Source organism: Schistocerca nitens, chromosome 6 (assembly GCF_023898315.1).
Source record: "Schistocerca nitens isolate TAMUIC-IGC-003100 chromosome 6, iqSchNite1.1, whole genome shotgun sequence".
Classification (NCBI taxonomy): Eukaryota; Metazoa; Arthropoda; class Insecta; order Orthoptera; family Acrididae; genus Schistocerca; species Schistocerca nitens.
The window spans coordinates 710,025,610-710,049,671 of record NC_064619.1 but is presented as its reverse complement, the minus strand read 5'-3'; the positions used below and the strand labels follow the sequence as shown (position 1 = coordinate 710,049,671).

Genomic DNA, 24,062 nt, shown 5'->3' with positions numbered 1-24,062 from the left:
ATTTTGGCCATCTTATTTGCAGTCGCTCTTGAACCTGCACTACGCGACTTCTGACGACGACCTGAAGGCGTCCAACAAAGGGCCGCACCCTTCCAATGCCGCGCATACGCCGACGACGTCGTTCTTTTGGTCAAGTCAGGAGACGAAATCCAGGCGGCGCTGGAATTGTTTCAGCAGCATGGACACGTGGCGGGTAGTGTCATGAACCTACGAAAGACCCGAAGTATGGAAGTCGGTAGAGGGCTACCACGAGGGACAGCAGTGGCCGTTACCAGGGTCCCCACTCTCAAGTGTTTGGGAGTGGTGTTCCATGGAAACATAGGACGTACAGCGGCGGATGTTTATCGACGGCTATTGCCTCAGATTCGCGCATTAGTACGACAACATGCATGATATATTCCATCGTGCACATTATGTCAACGTCTATTTGGTACCGAAAATAAGTCGCTTGGCACACATACGACCGTTGCCCACCTCGATAGCGTCAAGACTAAAGTCGGCCTTCGGACATTTCGTAAGTGCTGACCTCCTCTTCAATATCCGCTACGATATCTTGACGCTGCCACCGAGAGAAGGCGGCATCGGACTCGTAAACTTGAAGAACAAAGCGCGTGCGCTATATTGTAGAACCGAGCACCTCATGTTAATCGGCGCTGTGATCAACGAAGTGGTTCCCCATTCACTCTGCCCACCAGTCAATGTAGGCCACATCACGGCACCGCCCGCGCTCCTTCCGGACTTCTTCGTCGATTACAGTTACGTTCAGGACAGTTTGCCGGAGACCAGGCTGCCCACAATGAAAGACATATATCGAAGCTTGCATGGGGGCTTAATTATAAAAAAATGCAAATAATTTTATTTTTTTGATTTAGTAGGTGTCTGTCCGGTTACGAAGTGTCGTAAACGGTTGGCCCTGACTAGTTTTTGTACGCAATCTGACTGCATGGAACAACAACAAAGAATGAAAGAAAATTTCTGTTAATACAATTAATTAATTAAGTCCCCAGCAACTATAAAACGTACAAAACCAAAGCACAAGTGTAACTGTTCTGTGTGTGGAAGTATGACTCAACGTACACATCTGGCACGGTTCTTCTTCAATAAGACAAGAAATTTCAAATACCATTTATACTGAAGTAATTAAAGAAAATAGAAATACCATAATTACGCAAGAAAACCAGAATTACACTCTAATCCAAGAACACAAGCCAGATGCTTTGTTGACTGAACCTGTAATGTCGCATTATTCAAGACATTGAAATAATGAGAAAAAAAGAATAGGAGTTTGTTACCTTCATATATATTGACGAAAAGCACTCTGATCATCACAATATCTCCATTAGAACAACATCTGCTGTCTAGCCCATCAAACAACTGCATAAAACATGGAACAAGCACTCCCTACTACAACATCTCGACAAGCACTGCCCACTACGACTTCTCAATAATTACTGTCCACTACGACTTCTCGACAGGAACTCACTACTGCCACATCTCGACAAGAACTGCCAGTGGAGGCGGCGGAACAATACTCTCTAGCGCGATCTCTGGCGCTGTGTCTCAGTGCAGCCACCTTTCAAGCTTCTTTCAGCAACAATCTCGCAATGTGGCCGGACAGAAGAAGTGCCCGGCGATACAGTGGCAGGGAATATCGAGAGCGGTCCATCTTCCGTCTCTCCCTATAGAGGTACGTGCGTTGTGGTGTGTAGTGCTGAACGGCAAATTCCCGAACCGGCAACGACTGCACTCTGTTCATCTGGTCGACACGCCGATATGCCCACACTGCGCGGTCGTCGACTCCGACGAGCACCATTTGGTTTGTTCCACGACAACCGACTGTTGGCTACTAACGAGGGAAATGCTGGCCCTTTTACTGCGTACGGCGCACACGTCGGTCAAATCTGACGACCTACTCTTCCCGGACAAAGCATACTTTCCCACCACGAGGACAAACGCCGTAAACTGGATAAAGGGGATGGCGACGTATTACTTGTCTCGCACCGATGACAAGGACGTCATAGACTTCTGGTACATATTGCAAGAGCAACATGATGTCTTACGGCGACATGTGAAACATAGAACATGTTTTTCCAATTACTTGGGTTCGTTATTCACGGACCCTGCGGCTAGTTGGGGTGTTCCGGGTATGAGAAGTAAAATGAGGAGATAGCTCAACGTTCAGGAACTAACGTTCATGCCTGATGTATTCAGGGAAATCCATATCGTTTTTAAGTTAGCGAGAAGCCGAGCTGGATACACGCTAATAGGGTCGTTGCAGAGTCCCTTTTTCTTTCTTTTTCTAGTCAACTCTTTAAAATATAGACGGCCTTAGGAGCCGTTTTTACGTTTAGATATGTTGAATGGCACCTTTAGTTTCTGTATGCTGTGATTAGCACCTATGAAAGATAATAAAAATTAATGGCCACAAAAAACGCCTCAAATAAAAAAAAATGAAAGAAATAAAAAAATCCCTTTCATACCTTGGACCACACCCCCAGAAAATCGAGGGTGGAGACATTGTGGCCAGGCCTCGGGTTGCGACCCCTGCCCACCCTGCCTCCGCCAGCCCGTGACATGATCCTCCCGCCCCCAAAAATAAAAAATAAAAAGTAATGAAAGTGGTTAGCGTTTAAGCTTCATAAGATGAACGAGTGTCAGGCGACGGTTCTACTTCCGTTCAACTATTCATTTTTGTAGTAAAAGTTTAAATTCTGTGCTATTAAAAAAGAATTGCACCTATACTACTTGTTCTTGTTACATTAGCAACGCCTCACCGCTGTGCAGATTAACAGCCAAATGGGGCCTCCATATGTGTCTGCACCTCGAAGGGTACCTTACCAGATTGCATGTACACTACTGGCCATTAAAACTGCAACACCAAGAAGGAATGCAGATGATAAATGGGTATTCATTGGACAAATATATTATACTGGAACTGACCTGTGATTACATTTTCACGCAATTTGGGTGCATAGATCCTGAGAAATAAGTACCCAGAACAACCACCTCTGGCCGTAATAACGGCCTTGATACGCCTGGGCATTGAGTCAAACAGAGCTTGGATGGCGTGTACAGGTACAGATGCCCATGCAGCTTCAACACGATACCGCAGTTCATCAAGAGTAGTGACTGGCGTATTGTGCCGAGCCAGTTACTCAGTCACCATTGACCAGACGTTTTCAATTGGTGAGAGATCTGGAGAATGTGCTGGTCAGGGCAGCAGTCGAACATTTTCTGTATCTAGAAAGGCCCGTATAGGACCTGCAACATGCGGTCGTGCATTATCCTGCTGAAATTTAGGGTTTCACAGGGACTGAATGAAGGATAGAGCCACGGGTCGTAACACATCTGAAATGTAACGTGCACTGTTCAAAGTGACGTCAGTCCGAACAAGAGGTGACCGAGACGTGTAACCAATGGCACCCCATATCATCACGCCGGGTGATACGCCAGTATGGCGATGACGAATACACGCTTCCAATGTGCGTTCACCGCGATGTCGCCAAACACGGATACGACCATCATGATGCTGTAAACAGAACCTGGATTCATCGGAAAAAAATGACGTTTTTCCATCCGTGCACCCAAGTTCGTCGTTGAGTACACCATCGCAGGCACTCCTGTCTGTGATGCAGTGTCAAGGGTAACAGCAGCCATGGTCTCCGAGCTGATAGTCCATGCTGCTGCAAATGTCTTCGAACTACAAACGTCCCCATCTGTCGACTCAGCTATCGAGACGTGGCTGCACGATCCGTTAGAGCCATCCGGATAAGATGCCTGTCATCTCGACTGCTAGTGATACGAGGCCGTTGGGATCCAGCACGGCGTTCCTTATTAACCTCCTGAACCCACTGCTTCCATATTCTGCTAACAGTCATTGGATCTCGACTAACGCGAACAGCAATGTCCCGATACGATAAACCGCAATCGCGACAGGCTACAATCCGACCTTTATCATAGCCGGAAACGTGATGGTACGCATTTCTCCTCCTTACACGAGGCATCACAACAACGTTTCACCAGTCAATGGCGGTCAACTGCTGTTTGTGTACGAGAAATCGGTTGGAAACTTTCCTCATGTCAGCACGTTGTAGGCGTCGCCACCGGCGCCAACCTTATGTGAATGCTCTGAAAAGCTAATCATTTGCATATCACAGCATCTTCTTCCGGTCGGTTAAATTTCGCGTCTGTAGAACGATATCTTCGTGGTGTAGCAATTTTAATGGCCAGTAGTGTATAAGGGATTTCGCAAATCAAGACAAGTATAAAACTTCCTGGCAGATTAAAACTGTGTGCCCGACCGAGACTCGAACTCGGGACCTTTGCCTTCCACGGGCAAGTGCTCTACCATCTGAGCTACCGAAGCACGACTCACGCCCTGTCCTCACAGCTTTACTTCTGCCAGTATCTCGTCTCCTACCTTCCAAACTTTACAGAAGCTCTTCTGCGAACCATGCAGAACTAGCACTCCTGAAAGAAAGGATATTGCGGAGACATGGCTTAGCCACAGCCTGGGGGATGTTTCCAGAATGAGATTTTCACTCTGCAGCGGAGTGTGCACTGATATGAAACAGCCCAGGCTGTGGCTAAGCCATGTCTCCGCAATATCCTTTATTTCAGGAGTGCTAGTTCTGCATGGTTCGCAGGAGAGCTTCTGTAAAGTTTGGAAGGTAGGAGACGAGATACTGGCAGAAGTAAAGCTGTGAGGAGCGGGCGTGAGTCGTGCTTCGGTAGCTCAGATGGTAGAGCACTTGCCCGCGGAAGGCAACGGTCCCGAGTTCGAGTCTCGGTCGGGCACACAGTTTTAATCTGCCAGGAAGTTTCATATCAGCGCACACTCCGCTGCAGAGTGAAAATCTCATTCTGAAGACAAGTATACATTATCATGAAAACTATATGCGTTTCTTTATTTACTTGTCGATAGTTACAAATATGGCTGTCCTAGTAATCAAATTTAATTAAAATTAGTAAGACGTCAAATAACATGAAGCCCACTTCAAGCAATTAAACGTGTTTTTTTAATATTATATTACCTCTCAAATGTCGGATAAATTAAATAATATGACCAGTGATGAAAAAAATAGGTTAAAAATTAAGTTTAAACGGGAGAAGAATCGTCGCCACCTACACCTTCGTCTTCCGAAATTCTGACACCAACCACTTGATCACCACTAACTTAGCACATTCTGCACCAAGCACAAATACATCCTTTACATACTAGACGCGTAAAACATCTCTTGCGATTTTCTCGGAACTGATAGAGTAGTGCACCTTATTACTTGCACATTATGTTGTTTTATTGGCCTACCAAATGTCTACAAAGTTTGACGTAAATCTGTGATCCCAACGTCGTGGCCTCCCCTTGTTAGACGAACGATCACGTCGTCTGCGTCACGTGCTACGGGTTGGGTATCAGGCAGGGAGTGCGCGTAAGAGCAGAGCTCGGAGCACCAGAATAAGACGACTGATTTGGCCGTCGAAAAATCATGCAAGAAAATTGACTCAACAATTGGCTGGACTTTCAAAAGCGCGCTATTAATCAATAGAGGCGAGAATATCTGAGAAATCAACATTAATAATGTGTTTGATTTCGGCAGTAGCCGAAAACATAAGTTTCATTAGTCTCATTTAGATTTCTCAGAGTTACGTTTCAAAATGAACTGATGTATTTCTTTCCGTTCCAAGAGCGACTTTTACACTCACGGTCGTGTTTATATTACGAGGATCATTCCAAGAGCCCTGCACACAGCGCATGCGCGACTTTTACGGTAGCGTGATAAGATCCTGACGAACGATAGGGACATAGCTGAGAGATGGAAAGAGTACTTTCGACAGCTGCTAAATTGTGATGAACCCGAACTGCAGTTTGATTTCCAGTACCCAATTACAGCCGATGCAGACTATCCCCCACCTACCCTGGATGAGATAAAAACCAGAATCAGACACCTTAAACAGAGTAAGAGTCCAGGTCAAGATGGAATACAGGCTGAAATGATCCTGGCAGGAGGAGAGAAACTTGCAGAAAAAATACACCGACTGATACAGGCAATATGGACCAAAGAAGAACTACCAGGAGAATGGAAAACAGCTCTGATTTGTCCAATACATAAGAAGGGCGACAAACTGAAATGTGACAACTATCGAGGAATCGCCCTGCTTAACGTCTGCTATAAGATCCTGTCCAATTGCCTCATACATAGAATTCAGCCAGTGGCAGAATCGGTGATTGGGGAGTACCAGGGAGGTTTCCGGCCAGGACGGTCAACAGTAGATCACATCTTCAGTCTCCGGCAGCTCACTGAGAAACTGGGTGAATATGGTAAAGATTTGCATATTTTATTCGTTGATTTTAAGAAGGCCTATGATTGCATACATCGTAAGAGCCTGCTCAACTGTTTAAGGGAGTTTGGCATAGCAGAGAAACTCATCAATCTGATAAAGATCTGTCTGAACGAGACACATGCAAAGGTGAAGATGGGAAATCGCCTAACTGAGGAATTTGAAATTGTGACAGGACTCAGGCAAGGAGATGGGTTGTCCCCTATCCTGTTCAACTTTGCCCTCGTGAAGATCATACGCGAGACCTTCCAAGAGAACGAAGGGATTGAAATCGAAGGAAAGAGACTGGCATACTTAGCCTATGCAGACGACATCTGTTTACTCTCTAGGTCGGAAGAGGAGTTGGAGCAAATGATCAAAGCACTAAAGGATGCTGCCAGCAAATTTGGGCTAAACATAAACGAAGCTAAGACAGAGTACCTCGTTATGACGCGTGGTCATTGTCAGACTGCTGATCTGCTGATCATCTACAATCACTGCAGGTTGGGGACCATTCCTACAAGAGAGTGCAAGAATTCAAATACCTAGGGGCACTTTTCACTGAGAACTTGTCATGTGAAGCAGAGATCAATGCCAGAATACAAGCAGGAAACCGATCTTACCACAGCCTAGCACAACTGCTTCGGTCCAAATCTCTCCAGACAGTTCAAGATTCGACTGTACAAAACCATGATCCAGCCTGTTGTTCTATATGGCTGTGAGACATGGAGTATCCGGAAACAGGACTTCCATAAGCTCCTTGTCTTTGGGAGAAAAGTGCTTCGGAAGATCTTCGGTCCGGTTCTGGATGCAGATACAGGGGAATGGAGGATCAGATACAACCAAGAGCTTGAGGAACTATACCAGCAGCCCAACATAGCAGGAGCTGTCAAAGCCAAACGAATGCAGTGGGCTGGCCATGTGGCCCGGATGGAGGATCACAGATGGCCTCGGAAGCCCCTGGATTTCACACCTACAGGAAAGAGACCGCCAGGGAGACCCAAGAAGCGTTGGAGGGATGGACTCCATGAAGATTTAAAACAAATGTCAATAGATGTGGACGAATGGCGGATAGCAGTAATGGACAGAATACAGTGGAGGAGGAAACTTGTAGATGCGTGCGGTCCACTGGGCCTGATCACGTAGTAGTAGTAGTAGTAGTAATGATGAAGTTGGAATTCGTGCCAGTTGTGAACAACGTGGCCGACATACACACATCAAAGAAAGTTTTGCGTCACCTCGGTTCCGGAATCTGTACAGAAAACTGGGATGTAGATCAACATAAACATCATTTCCGCCCTTTTTATTGCTCATGAAAACCACACAGTGCACGTTGTACCACCATACAGCGAGACCTTCAGAGGTGGTGGTCCACATTGCTGTACACACCGGTACCTCTAATATTCAGTAGCACGTCCTCTTACATTGATGCATGCCTGTATTCGTCGTGCCATACCATCCACAACTTAATCAAGGCACTGTTGGTCCAGATTGTCCCACTCCTCAACGGCGATTCGGCGTAGAGCCCTCAGAGTGGTTGGTAGGTCACGTCGTCCATAAACAGACCTTTCCAATCTATTCCAGGCATGTCCGATAGGGTTCATGTCTGGAGAACATGCTGGCCCTCTAGTCGAGCGATGTCGTTATCCTGAAGGAAGTCATCAACAAGATGTGCACGATGGGGACGCGAATTGTCGTCCACGAAGACGAAAGCCTCGCCAATATGATGCCGATACGGTTGCACTATCGGTCAGAGGATGGCATTCACATATCACACAGCCGTTACGACGCCTTCCATGACCACCAGCGGCATCCGTCGGCCCCACATAATGCCACCCCAAAATAGCAGGGAACATCCACCTTGCTGCACTCGCTGGACCGTGTGTCTAAGGCGTTCAGCCTGACTGGGTTGCCTCCAAACACGTCTCCGACGATTGTCTGTTTAATGGCATACGCAACACTCATCGGTGAAGAGAATGTGATGCCAATCCTGAGCGGTCCATTCGGCATGTTGTTGGGCCCATCTCTACCGTGCTGCATGGTATCGTGGTTGCAAAGATGGACCTCGCCATGGACGTCGGGAGTGAAGTTGGGCACCAAGCAGCCTACTGGGCACAGTCGTAACACGACGTCCTGAGGCTGCACGAAAAGCATTATTCAACATGATGCTGTTGCTGTCAGGGTTTCTCCGAGCCATAATCCGTAGGTAGCGGTCATCCACTGCAGTAGTAGCCCTGGGACGGCCTGAGCATCTCATCGACAGTTCCTGTCTCTCTGCTCCATGTCCGAACAACATCGCTTTAGATCACTCCGAGACGCTTGGACACTTACATTGTTGAGAACCGTCCCTTGCACAAAGTAACAATACGGACGCGATCGAACCGCGCTATTGGCCGTGTAGGCATGGTTGAACTACAGACAACATGAGCCGTGTACCTCCTGGTGGAATGACTGGAACTGATCGGCTGTCGGACCCCTCTGTCTAATAGGCGCTGCTCATGTATGGTTGTTTACATCTTTGGGCGGGTTTAGTGACATCTCTGAACAGTCAGAGGGACTGTGTCTGTGATACAATATCCACAGTCAACGTCTGTCTTCAGGAGTTCTGGGAGCCGGGGTGATGCAAAACTTTATTGATGCGTATATATGTCTTTTCTTATTCACGACACTGTGTCGTGAGTATTTCAGTTTTAAAATGGAAGCTGAAAACGAGTCAGGTCGGATTACAAGTAGTGACCAGCGTTCCTGTATCAAAAATGAAACCCAACGTGGAAAGAACCCAATGGCTGTGGCTAAGCCATGTCTCAGCAATATCCTTTCTTTCAGGAGTGCTAGTTCTGCAAGGTTCGCAGGAGAGCTTCTGTAAAGTTTGGAAGGTAGGAGACGAGGTACTGGCAGAAGTAAAGGACAGGGCGTGAGTCTTGCTTGGGTAGCTCAGTTGGTAGAGCACTTGCCCGCGAAAGGCAAAGGTCCCGAGTTCGAGTCTTGGTCCGGCACACAGTTTTAATCTGCCAGAAAGTTTCAACCCTATGGAAATTTACATCCTTTGAGAGAAGTGTGTGGGAATAGTGTAGAGGATCGTAACACAGTAAGTATCATTATGGACAGCTCATTTCCATGTAGGTCGGATAAGCACTGAGGACAACCCAAGATGTGGAAGGCCATCAACTGTAATAGACTACACCTCTGAGGTTATTGTTAATGGCATTTTGAGAGAGGACCGACGTTGAGGAAATAGCATATGAGGCCAGAATCTCTCACTTAAATTTACTGAATCCTAAATGAAAAGTTAAACGCGGGAAAACATGATTTAAAAATTCCGCCCCCAACAATCAAAGTTGTAACTGATGATGACCTTTGCGTATGACGTGAACGAAGTCATAGCTACAAATAGAGTGCCCAAGGGGACGTCTTTAACAGGCGCATACTGCAAGCCGTTTCTGCGAAATGTGATGCGCCCGAAATTTCGTTACAGAAGACCTGACGTTCTTGCAGCTGATCTTCTTATTTTGCACGATAATGCAAGGCTGCGTATTGGTCTATCAGTGAGAAAAAGCCTCCACAAATATGGATAGGAAATATTTACTCATCCACGATAAAGTCCTGATATGAGACCATCACTCTCTGATTTGTTTCCGAAACTGAAGAAAGAACTCCGTGGAAAACATTTTGATACCACTGATAAAGCTTCCAGCTTAACAATGTGCTCCATCCCGAATACAAAAGTTGCCAAAACGTTGAGAAGTTGTCATAACCGGGAATGGAAATTTTACTGAAGGCCCATAAAGGTATTTTGTGAAAATAAATTATTTTCTGCAGTGCTATCTTATAGTATGGAGAAGTTTTGAAATGACCCTTGTAGTTCTTATTCATTTTTCGTTTGCACATCTTTTGCACTGTCCTGCCCTTACATACTACATCATTCTTTGACGTTGCAGGCACAATTCATACTTCTCACAATAAACTGAAATGATCGAGGTTAATTTCAGAATAATTAGTGATAAACATTTTAATGATACTAAAGCAGTGACGTAACGTTTTTTGATAAAGAGACAATTGTGTTAGATATAACGCTAACCCAACCTTACAACACATTAGCATGAAAAAAAAGGAAGGTAAATCAAGTTTCAATGATACTGATATGTAAATGCGGCAAAATTATGGCTACTAAAGAAGGGTTATAGTGTAACAGAATTGCGTACACGCTTGCTATTGTAAAACAGAAATATTTTTCACGTTTGCGTCTGCTTTTCTGTCAGTGCGCAGCGTGTTCCCAGATATAAAAATTAATTGTGTTAATAATCTGTGAGTTTGTTTGTTCCGTATCGTTAAATGTGTTTTGCAAATGATCTATGGAAAATATGACGAAATTTCTTTTTAAAATAATGTCTTGAGCCCTTAGCTAACTTCAAAGAAGCCTTGTAATGTCTTGAGTCCTTATCTCACTTCAAAGAAGCCAGGCTGCTTAAATCAACATCACACAACGTGGCATAATGATACCAATATTAGAAGTCTGCAAGATGTAATGCTTCCGAATACGCCAACGTCTTGTGACTACGTCTTCCCGTTATCGGGACACAGTTCTCTATGTAGTGTAGCTGCTACACTGCAGATCACTTTGGACCCGGTGTTAACATCCAGCGTTGGAACCTTGGCAGCGCGCATGCGCAGAGCTCGTTGCTTCCTGAGGCCAGCGAACCGTGCCGGTCGACGTCACGCGAGTTGTGTTTGTTTTAGTGCTGCGACGCAAACAGCGCTTCACCCCACTGTCTTCCGTTGATGCAGGCAGCAGTGCAGAACGGAAGGGGGACTCGAGATCGAGTATTAAAAGTAGCTTCTCGCGGTAAGTAGCCTCTGGGAAATCTGCTTATATCGATGTCATAGAAAATTTCTGTAGCTTAATTGACACTATACGGCGCTTTAATCTGACCACAAAGGTACCATCTCCTTTCAGTCTGTCTATAGATCATAATCTCCTGAATAATCTAGTGTACAAATCTGTTATGAAGTCTGCTTCATTCACTACTTGCCGTTTGATTGTAAACTTTTTCAAAGTAAGGAAACTGCAAGCAGCAATTATGCGGATGTGCTGACAAATCCCCTTGGCGTTTTAAACAGAAGGTTGCTTTTGGACTCCGATAATTCCGAGAGCGTGGAAAACAATAGCAACATAATGTAGGCGAGTTTTTACCGATTGGTACCACAAGCCGCTGAGTACGCATTCAAGGTTGGTGGCTTACACTAAACACACTAGCTAGCTGCTTTTCCTACACACACGAGATGAGAAAGGAAACTTGTCATAAGATCAACTTGGGTTCCGAATAAATATACGAAGACAGATGGCAATACTGATCCTGAAGGTAGACTTAAGAAAGGCAAAACTTACGGTTACAGCATTTGTAGATTTAAGAAAAACTTTTGACAGGGTTATTGGAATGTACTCTTTGAAATTACAGTGGTATCAGGGATAAAATACACGGAACGGTAGCCTATTTACAATTGTTGCTGGAAACAGACAGCAGTTGTAAGTGTAGAATGGCCTGAAAGGGAAGCAGTGGTTCAGAAGGGCTTGAGATAGTTGTAGCCTATCCCCAGCGTTATTCAATCTGTACATTGAGAAAGCAGTAATAGTAAAGCAAACCAAGGAGAAATTCAGTTAAAATTCATGGAGAAGGAATGGAAACTTTGAGGTTTGCCGATGGCATTGTAATCCTGTCAGAGACTGCAAAAGCCTTGGAAGAGCAGTTGAATGGAGTGTCTGGAGTAAAACAAGGGCAATGGAATGTATCGGTTTTAAATCAGGCGGTACTGTTGGAATTAGATTAGGAAATGACACTCAGCAAGGTGTATTTGAGTTGCGCTATTTGAATTGTAACATAGCTGGCAATCGTCGATGTAGAGAAGCTATAAAATGCAGACTGGCAATAGCAAGGAAAGCGTTTCTGTAGAAGCGAAATATTTTAACATCTCATAAAAATTTAAGTATCAGGAAATCTCTTCTGGAATACAGGGAGTCTTAAATAAAAATGGCCCAGACGAGTAGATACGACTGGACTTGTATGTATGCGAATAACCGCCTTCAGAAACTTGCTGACCAGGACCCAAAAGTGTCAAGAGATGAATGGTGCCGACTTTCAACATCTGCTATAGTGAGGTTAGTACTGTATTTCTTTTCCACTGCTGTGTTTCTTTGTATCCTGTAACTCTGTTGTCAGAACCACTTTTATTTGCCGTACCTGTATTTCACTGGAGTGTAGTCGTGTACGGAAGTGGAATATGGATATCAACTGAAGCTACAAACTACTGGGGTTCATAGTTTCAGTTGATACTTATAACGGTTAGGGTCAAACCTAGACGTAATTTTCTCATTCAGAGTACACAAAGTCAATAAACAGTACAGAAAAGAGCAGCTAGAGGCTTTTAAAATGTGGTGCTGAAGAAGAATGCTGAGGGTTAGATGGGCAGGTCGGATATTTCATAAAGAAGTTCTGACATGAACTGACGCGAAAAGAAATGCATGTCACAGCTCGACTAAAAGAAGGGACCGGTGGATAGGAGACATCCTGGGGTATCATGGAGCGAAGTTGAGGGCTGAAAACCGTGGAGAGAAACCAAGACTTGACTGCAGTAGGAAGGTTCAAGAGAATGTAGGATGCAATAATTATGGAGAGGTGAAGAGGCTTGCACAGAATAGATTAGGGTCGAGAATTACAGGTTCATTACAATTAAACTGTCGCTACTTGAGAGGGCCCCCATGAAAAACGAGTGATCGCAGGATAACGAAACTTTGTGGAAACAATTGTAAGGACATGAGGAAGAATGATATATGAGATGGTTCAAAACTGGTGAGCTTTGTGGTTGCGCAGTTATGAACGATCGGCCAATGGTTCGGTTTGCTCCTGGGAGAGACCCTTGTCCAAGTGCGCCACATATTGCTGAAGAACTTATTGTTGCCATGGCTGAGATTGCTAGATACAATGTGCGACGTTCAAGCTCAACACGATCTGTGACACGACAGCTGAACATTCCATGGCATGCACGTCGAAAAGTGCTGGGAACAGCTGTGAAATGGTATCCGTACAAACACCACATTACTCAGCAACTTTTTCCAGATGACGCAGACATTCGAGTAGACTTGGCTCTTATGTAAAGTTTGAAGTATCCTTGGAAAACTTTATGGAGTGATGAAGCACACTTTACGCTCACTGGGACAGTAAAGACCCACAAATGTTGAATTTGAGAATCTTCACCGCTAACGAACGTTCATGATGTTGCCCTGCACAGTGAACGCGTCACTGTGTGGTGTGGCTTCGCGGCAGCATGACTGGTCCATTTTTCTTTGAGGAACTCGGATCCCAAGGACCAAGGACATGCAACGTTGACGGCACTCGAGACTGATCTGCTTCGCCAACATGTGATCCCTGCTCTGTGGGAGACAGGTGCTTTGGATTCCACTGTTTTGATGTCCGCTTGAGTTCCATCTCACACTGCTCGTGATGTCACTCGGTTACTTTGTAACACATTTGAAGAAAACCGAATCATTGCCACGCGGGGTAGCCGCGCGTTCTAGGCGCCTTGTCACGGTCCGCGCAGGTCGGAGGTTCGAGTCCTCCCTCGGGCATGGGTGTGTGTTTAAGTTAGATCATGTAAAGCGTAAGCTTAGGGACCTATGACCTCAGCAGTTTGGTCCCATAACACCTTACCACAAATTTCCAATTTTTTTTCCGAATCATTGGCCGCTCGTTCCGAGCTGCGTAACCACCAAGATTGCCAGATATGAACCCTCTGCTGCGCGAAGTGACCCCACGGTTTGAGGCGCCATTTCACGGATTGCGCGGCCCCGCCCGCCGGAGGTTAGAGTCCTCCCTCGGGCGTAGGTGTGTGTGTTGTTCTTAACTTAAGTTAGTTTAAGTAGTGTGTAAGTCTAGGGACCGAAGATTTCAGCAGTTTGGTCCCTTAGGAATTCACACACATTTGAACATTTGTGCCGGACTTTGTGGCCGTGTGATTCTAGGCGCTTCAGTCCGGAACCGCGCGACTGCTATGGTCGCAGGTTAGAATCCTGCGTCGGCCATGGATCTCTGTGATGTCCTTAGGTTAGTTACGTTTAAGTAGTTCTAAGTTCTAGGGGACTGATGACCTCAGATGTTAAGTCCCATAGTGCTCAGAGCCATTTCAACCGTTTTTTTAACATTTGTGGACCCTCTCATGTGGAAATTAAAATCTGTTTCTTTCAATGGCTCATTCGTTAATTCTCTTCCGCGTATCTTTACAAATGTTTCTACAAAAGTTCATTGTCTTATGATCGATCATTCTCCACGGAGGCCCTCTCAAGTAGCGGAAGTTTAATTGTAACCACCTTGTACAGCAAAGCAGTTTTCTGACCAAAGACCATCTCAACAACAAAGTGGCACTGTGGGCTTGGAGACAAGAAGTGATGTCTCTGGAATGATATTTTCACTCCGCAGCGGAGTGTGCGCTGATAAGAAACTTCCTGGCAGATTAAAACTGTGTGCCGGACCGAGGCTCGAACTCGGGACCTTTGCCTTCTGCGGGCAAGTGCTCTACCAACTGAGCTACCCAAATACGACTCACGCCCCGTCCTCACAGCTTTACTTCTGCCAGTACCTCGTCTCCTACCTTCCAAACTTTACAGAAACTCTCCTGCGAACTTTGCAGAACTAGCACTGCCGAAAGAAAGTATATTGGGGAGACATGTCTTAGCCACAGCCTAGGGGATGTTTCCAGAATGAGATTTTCACTCTGCAGCGGAGTGTGCGCTGATATGAAACTTCCTTGCAGACTAAAACTGTGTACCGGACCGAGACTCGAACTCGGGACCTTTGCCTTTCGCAGGCAAGTGCTCTACCAAAGGCAAGGGTCCCGAGTTCGAGTCTCGGTCCGGCACACAGTTTTAATCTGTCAGGAAGTTTCAAGAAGTGATGTGTCGGTCAAACGTCTTCCTTTATCCAGCATGGCACCAGCACTTCGTGATCTCGGATGGTTATATATTTACAGTTTAGGTGAATGTTGAGAGTGTCTGTAGCTCGACCAGTCTTTAAGAAGCGTCACTAGACAGATGCTAAAGTCAGTTTTCTGTAGAATTATGGAACATACGAGTATTTTCTACTCGCGTACGAAGACATTTTTTGAGACTAAACAACTCACTTGGAGGTTGGTTGTTGGAGGTAGTCGGCTAATCGCAGTTTAGGTTAAGTGGTTGGGGAACGGGACCAAACAGCGAGGTCATCGGTCCCATTGGATTAGGGAAGGAAGTTGGCCGTGACCTTTCAAAGGAACATCTTGGCATTTGCCTGAAGCGATTTACGGAGACCACGAAAACCTAACTATGACCGGACGCGGGTTTGAACCGTCGTCCTCCCGAATGCGAGTCCAGTCTCCTGACCACTGCGCCACCTCGCTCGGTAATAACAGTTTTCACTCGCACGAAAAGGAAGTATTGCTGCTGTTAATGGGTATTTAGACGCCAATCGTAAAATCATATTATTTCTACTACGCCAGTGCGGCGATGGAGTGAACATTTTTGTAATGTCCACATTATCAAGGAAAAGAATACACTGAACGGCAAGTGTAGGTATAAGTTTCTTACACAATCACAAGGACTCAGCTAACAGTTACTGTTAGTAACATTTGCATCATGGAAGATTCGACAGAACTGATTACAGTGGTTCCCATAAAAACTGCACCTGCTAAGGAAATGTCACCACAATGACCCTGTGAAAAGCCAGACGATGTACAAGAATTTTAGGTTCATTGCAGATGATGATCAAGATGTCCCGAAACGTTTGGAATGGAGTAATGAAGTGACATTTAATTTATGTGGGAAGTTGAATAGACAATATATATACATAAATGAGGATCAGAGAAACTTCTGGTGTTATTAAGATGTAATGTGACGTCCTATATGCAAACATGTTTCCCGCTGTTTCTAAATTACCGACGTTTGGTCCATTTTTGTCTTCGATGAGAGCACTTGGATATGCTGAAACAGTAGTTAATGAGACTGTAAGTTACGACCGAGGAGGAAGCATAGGTATTTGTTTTTCAAGAAGAGGACGCTGCACCACAAGACAGGGCGAGACAGGTGGAAAGGTACGTGCTTTGAGGGGTGATAGTATTAGTGATTCTGAACCAGAAAACTCCATATGGACATATACCCTAATCCGTATGGTTTCCGCGATAGAACACACTTAATATTTTCTCTGTTATACAAACGTTGCCATTGATTACAACGTACGACAGTAGTGTAGATGAAGTTGAGGCGAACAATTTGATACACAGCACTTGTGGTCTATTAAGTCGGAAAACTACCTCAAATTGGCCTACAAATACAAGCTACAGTCTATAAGCGTTGCGGGAGATTTTCAGTGTTCTCACGCTTTCTTCATGTAAACTATCGGAAAAAATGAATAGGACCTCTTTTTTTTTAAGGAAAGTTAGTGTACTTTAATTTTGTGCGGTGACACTTTTGCACTCGAGGGTGCGGTTTGCAAATTATTTAAAAAAACGTACAGAAGTGATATTAAACTTGTTCTATTTCGGATACGATTGAGAATAGGGCACATGTCCATATGAAGTTCTTTTGACCAGAATCACTAATACCATAACCCCTCAAAGCATGTACCTTTTCTCATGACTCATCCAGTATATGAACATCGAGAGAACAAAAACCACAAAACTGTGTTATATGGAATTGTATGCTCTTCATTACCACATTAACTTTCATATTTATTCAGAATGCAGTTACGGAGTGTGTACATTTGAGAAGGTTTTTAACCGATTTCCTAACTGGGAGAAAGGTTTCTTGAAGAAAGGTTATAAAATAAACATCAGTTAAAAATAAAACAAGGGTAATGGAATTAAGTCGAATTAAATCAGCTGATGCTGAGAGAATTGGATTAGAAAATGAGATACTAAAAGAAGTAAATGTATTGTGCTATTTGAGCAGCAAAATACATGATGATGGTCGAGTAGAGAGCCAGACTGGCTATACTGAGAAAGAGGAATGTTGTTGATATGTAATATAAATTGAAGTGTTAGGAAGTCTTTTTTAAACTTGCTTGTGAGGAGTACAGCCTTGTACGGAAGTGAAACGCGGACGATAAGCAATTCAGATTAAAAAAAAAAAAAAAGGAAAAAAAAAAAAGAATAGAAGCTTTTGAAATGTGATGCTAGAGAAGAGTGCTGAAGATTTGATGGGCAGACCGAGTCACTAATAACGAGGTACTCAATCAAATTTTGGAAAAAAGAAATGTTATAGCACAGCTTGAGTAAAAGAAAGCATCAGGCATCATGAACCATCAAGTTAGTATGAGAGGGAAGTGTGGAGGATAAAAATTGTAGAGGGAGACCAACGTATGTGTATGTTACTAACATTGTGTGAAATCCTGGTGTTCTATAGAACATCTAGGTAATGAATAGAATGCTCGAGGGTTTTAGGCCAACTATGAAATACAAGTTTTTCGTGAAAGTGTTACACACTTTTCCTAAGCATTCTATGCGATCCCGGAACATTATACAGAACGACCAGTACCACTTATCCAAAGTGTTAAAAGGGCATAAGATGAGAAGCCGTTATTAATTAATATGCATTTAAAACCGAAGGAATCAAACTACGAAATAAGGCACAGAATATTCCTACCGGGAAACAACGGAAGCAGTTACAGTAAGTACTCACTTTTCTTCTTTAGAAAAACACATAACATTTTGGCAATTTGATCTTTAACATATATTTCACGACTTAAAAAAGAATGAGAATACAATATTGCTACCGGTAAAACACAAAGCAGAACTGGCATAACTTACTTGTTGCAGAAGGGAACGCTAGAGTGACATTTGGAACTGCACTTAATTTTCTCTTTGACACAAAGGCACGCCATGTTTTGGTATTTCATGTTTCACATACACCTTACGCTTCCTGTGTACTGAGAAGTAGCTGCAGATCGGAGAGGTATTTCGTGGTCAGGAATGTCTTCAGTCCTCATTAAGATATTTTGATCTTGCTTAGAGCTGTTTCAATATTTCTTCTGCAGTTACAAGTCGGTAAAAGCCATGTTTCGCCAAGTTGACAACTCCCAACAAATTGCGTGAGTCACCCCACCCTGTGTCGCCGTCGGGAAAAGGTACTCGCACAGTGGCACCCAAAGGAACAGGAGGAATTTGTCAGAATCCCTTTACATTTTTTTGGACTGAATCGCAAGGTTCAGTTTCGATTCCATGTTACTTCGGATAGCTTTCTCAATATTGAAGCAAAATGCTAACTTCTACTTCGCCGCCGTCATCGTTTTTAGAAGAATGTCCACAGATGGCATGAATTTTTCGGGCACACTTTTAGACTAGTATGGGCAACGCTGGTTTCTTTTAAGTAAACGCAACAGATATCAGAAAAAGAAGTATTTTCGATAACACAGAACTGGATGGTTCTTCGATAACCATGGCTTCATCACTGTTTTGGTTTCCTCCATAGTGGATTGCATTCTCAACTACACCTTCTGCAGGAAGCTGTGCCTCTTGGATTTATTCATCTCGTCTTTATTTTTGCTGTTGTTTTCTTGTATTCTCTCTACTGTTTTTTCCAGCTCTTCATCAGTCTCTACGTCTTGTAAAACGTTGTCAGGCAGGGACGACGTCGAGAGACCTACTCTAGCTTTGCAACCGTACAGAGCTTCTTATGCCGACCTGTTAATCCCAAAATGAAAATCTCTGTTTTTCATAATTTGGACGAACCGCATTCCGTCACTCCAGCACCTAGTTTTTTCATCTTGCATCCAAGCAAACAGCATATTTTCGATGTCCTGATTTTCTCTCTAGATGATCCCCGGAATTCGTGAATGGCGCGGCTTACCGTGGACGATCTTCAATGTGAGCCAGTACCCCTGTAGGCTGCTTGCCTCATTGTTCGCAAATTCTCTGCGGTTATCGGGCTGAAGAGTCACTGGAAGACCAAGCAAAGGAAATTTGTCGATGGGGTTGTAGGCTGCTCCTTTCGCTGTCTTTCGTTTCAGAGCCCTGAGAACTAGAAACTTAGTGATATGATCTTGGTAGACCATTATAAACTTGTACTCTCCATCAGGATGGGACTGAAAATTGATGAAATCGACCTGACAACGTGAAAGCCACTGGCTTGATCACAACACGTTTTTTAATACCTTTTTGCTTCTTCTGGAAAGACTCACAAAGATAAATGTACAACTCAGTGTCATGACGGGTAATGTTCTTATATTTGGGTCAAAGTTCTTTCAGCATCTTTTCACGCCCTCCATGACCAGTAGCAAATGGGCCTTACGGAATATGTCAAATAGCTCGGAGTCCGCTACGGAAAAATTGAATAGCACTCGCCTTTCCTTAACAGGATAAATCGACTTTGTCCTATTCTCGACCATCATAACGTCATAGTGTGTCAGCAGCCAATAGTCTCGCGGTTCCTTCTTCATGGTCGTCTAGGCCTATTTCATATCGTTGACTAACTGGTTTCGGTTAGGAAAATACAGTTTTTAGTAGCATTGGCTCTTACTTGATATAATTCATCACAGAACCGTCGCTGCATGTCAACGTAGCGTGATGCCTGTCTTGACACTACATTCTGGTAAGGTATAGGATTGTTAAGCAATGCACATGGGATGCTGGAGTGGAATGCTGACTCCATTTGAAGATACAAAAATTTATTTTCACCATGTCAATTAAAACAGAGCACTGGTAACAACACAATGACTAATTAGCATTTAGAAATTGCGGTGATCTACGCCGATTATTCAACTGTATAAAAGCAAACAGAATAATTCAAAAAATCTTAAAAGAAAAACAGCCTTATGGCTCCAACTTTACATTAACAAAAAATTGTTTTACACGAATATAACTTTAACATAACTGCAGATCTGAGCTCAATAGTTGTGAAATTAAGTCCATTATCAGGCGTCGTGAATATGAAAATTAACAATTTGTAGAACCCATTAGGTTTCACAACTACTCAAATAGCAAGATCTCATAAATACGTGAATTAACTATTATGGACAACATTCGGCAATATAATGTTATGATAGCCTGAAACATCTACACAGCAATCAGCACATTCTCGACATTTGGCATTCACATCGGCCGCGCTTCTGAATTCCGTGCTCGAGAGCTCAAGTGACAACGGGCAGGAGGACCTGCGCACACCAATAACAGATTCTACAACACACAAACCCAGTATTAATACACAGTTCATTAAAATATTAAAACCAACAGCCAAGAACTGGGTAGCGCCAAATGCAGGAAGAGATGTTGAACGTTACAGTGTGACAACCGCAGTTACTATTAAAGCAATAGTACATTAAACAATCTCCAATGACGTGAAATTTCACTTGATAAATTTATAAACCATAACTAGCTTAAGGTGATAATGACCAGACATCCCGCACACAACCTTAAATACCAAAGCACCGTTTGACGGCGCAAAATTGTTACTAAACTCCTGGAAATTGAAATAAGAACACCGTGAATTCATTGTCCCAGGAAGGGGGTCAGATACATCACATGATCACACTGACAGAACCACAGGCACATAGACACAGGCAACAGAGCATGCACAATGTCGGCACTAGTACAGTGTATATCCACCTTTCGCAGCAATGCAGGCTGCTATTCTCCCATGGAGACGATCGTAGAGATGCTGGATGTAGTCCTGTGGAACGGCTTGCCATGCCATTTCCACCTGGCGCCTCAGTTGGACCAGCGTTCGTGCTGGACGTGCAGACCGCGTGAGACGACGCTTCATCCAGTCCCAAACATGCTCAATGGGGGACAGATCCGGAGATCTTGCTGGCCAGGGTAGTTGACTTACACCTTCTAGAGCACGTTGGGTGGCACGGGATACATGCGGACGTGCATTGTCCTGTTGGAACAGCAAGTTCCCTTGCCGGTCTAGGAATGGTAGAACGATGGGTTCGATGACGGTTTGGATGTACCGTGCACTATTCAGTGTCCCCTCGACGATCACCAGTGGTGTACGGCCAGTGTAGGAGATCGCTCCCCACACCATGATGCCGGGTGTTGGCCCTGTGTGCCTCGGTCGTATGCAGTCCTGATTGTGGCGCTCACCTGCACGGCGCCAAACACGCATACGACCATCATTGGCACCAAGGCAGAAGCGACTCTCATCGCTGAAGACGACACGTCTCCATTCGTCCCTCCATTCACGCCTGTCGCGACACCACTGGAGGCGGGCTGCACGATGTTGGGGCGTGAGCGGAAGACGGCCTAACGGTGTGCGGGACCGTAGCCCAGCTTCATGGAGACGGTTGCGAATGGTCCTCGCCGATACCCCAGGAGCAACAGTGTCCCTAATTTGCTGGGAAGTGGCGGTGCGGTCCCCTACGGCACTGCGTAGGATCCTACGGTCTTGGCGTGCATCCGTGCGTCGCTGCGGTCCGGTCCCAGGTCGACGGGCACGTGCACCTTCCGCCGACCACTGGCGACAACATCGATGTACTGTGGAGACCTCACGCCCCACGTGTTGAGCAATTCGGCGGTACGTCCACCCGGCCTCCCGCATGCCCACTATACGCCCTCGCTCAAAGTCCGTCAACTGCACATACGGTTCACGTCCACGCTGTCGCGGCATGCTACCAGTGTTAAAGACTGCGACGGAGCTCCGTATGCCACGGCAAACTGGCTGACACTGACGGCGGCGGTGCACAAATGCTGCGCAGCTAGCGCCATTCGACGGCCAACACCGCTGTTCCTGGTGTGTCCGCTGTGCCGTGCGTGTGATCATTGCTTGTACAGCCCTCTCGCAGTGTCCGGAGCAAGTATGGTGGGTCTGACACACCGGTGTCAATGTGTTCTTTTTTCCATTTCCAGGAGTGTATTATAGTTGCCAACAAGGAAGAAGTTTGCAATTCCAGTTTAAATTAGCGGTTGAAGCTTTATACAGAGGATAAACCTTGATTCATAAAGTTGACCACTTAACATATTAACGATAATAATAAAAATGAATCGCCGAATATCAGCCACACTTGTAATTTAAGATAAATGCAACGAAACGAGGACACAGCGAAGTTACATGGACTGGCAATACCAATATCCCGGACCCACGTCCAGGTGGTTTAAGGAATGACTAGCGAAAATCAAAGTGGCTACACGAAGCAATCACATCCAAAAGTTCCACCATAAAATGGCTCACCATGTAAGTCCAGGAGCTCGCTGTTAACGTGCACGCCAGGTTAAGCTCCCTCGCTCTCCTCGGGATTCGAGATAGACACGACTCTTAAACAGAGCCTTATACACACGACTCTTGCGCTCGCTGCCAGACCTAGGCGCCGGAATGTCAACACCGTGTGTCCTCACAGACTCCAAGCGCCGATTGACTACTCGAGATGCTCCGTGTGCTGTCTTCCCTCTGTCACCGAGTCTCCGTCGGGGATAAATTCTAGTGTCCCATTCCACCCGTTGGCTTTCAACAATGACGTCATACCTAAGGCAAAGACGTGATGTATAGGCAGTCAATAAAAGCAAACGGATCATACTCGTAAACAAATGAATGTAGCATGCGATAAAATAACAATAACATTTCGCGCTGTTATTTATTATGAACTATATCGATAGGAACTACATATAACGAAAACAAACAAGAACAAGAATTAAAAACAAATTTTCATGTCTGATAAGAATTACTACCGTAGTTTATGCGAGTAGAAAAGCACAGACAACCTATAAATTGCATTACCGTAAAGTGATGGTGAAGTCATACTATTATAAAATAGCGTTCATTTTACTTTTAACTATTGATTCTAGTGGGAGAAGAGCAGGAAAGTTGGGGTTTTGGACGGGGAGAAACTAAAATGTAGCCGGCCGCGGTGGTCTCGCGGTTCTAGGCGCGCAGTCCGGAACCGTGCGACTGCTACGGTCGCAGGTTCGAATCCTGCCTCGGGCATGGATGTGTGTGATGTCCTTAGGTTAGTTAGGTTTAAGTAGTTCTAAGTTCTAGGGGACTGATGAGCTGAGACGTTAAGTCCCATAGTGCTCAGAGCCATTTGCACCATTTTTGAGCCAAACTAAAATGTAAAGAAAAACGGGGAAGTGAAATGAATGACAACAAATACGAAACAGCAGCATGAAATATTAAGAAACCGACACACCGAATTCTAGAAGAAAAGCCAGAACACAACTCTCGAAAATCAACAAACATCAGTAACTAGAATTAACCTTGTAGGTCAACTTAACTCTTTCGCAGTAGTTAAGAGAGCAATTACAAGTACATACATCCTACTAGACTATATTTTAGTGCACACATCTTGAAATGTGGCTACACTGAGCCACAGCGCCAGAGATCGCGCTAGAGAGCATTGTTCCGCCGCCTCCACTGGCAGTGATTATTGAGATGTCGTAGTGGGCAGTGATTATTGAGAACTCGTAGTAGTCAGTGCTTGGGGAGAGCTCGTGGTAGTCAGTGCTTGTTAAGAACTCGTAGCAGAGAGTGTTTGTTGAGATGTGCTAGTAGAGAGTGCTTGCTGAGATGTGATACTGAAAAGTTCTTGTTGAGATGTGGTAATAGCGAGTCGGTGTGGAGATATATTGTAATGATTAGAGTGATTTTGGTCAATATATGAAGGTAACGAAACTTGATTTATTTTTCATTATTTAACGTCGTAAATAATGCTTTATTACAGGTTCAGTCAACAAAGCATCTGGCTTGTGTTCTTGTATTAGAGTGTAATTATAGTTTTCTTGAGTAATTATGGTAT

At 44.6% G+C, this 24,062-nt stretch overlaps 1 protein-coding gene across 1 annotated transcript in view; it reads left to right on the top strand.

Annotated features, from left to right (window-relative positions):
- The first annotated feature begins 11,050 nt into the window (after window positions 1–11,050).
- LOC126263086 (hydroxylysine kinase) overlaps window positions 11,051–24,062 on the top strand; it is a 217,112-nt gene continuing 204,100 nt past the window's right edge. The window contains exon 1 of the mRNA XM_049960083.1: window positions 11,051–11,161. The gene's annotated coding sequence lies outside the window, so the exon portion shown is untranslated. The remainder of the gene's footprint in view (window positions 11,162–24,062) is intronic.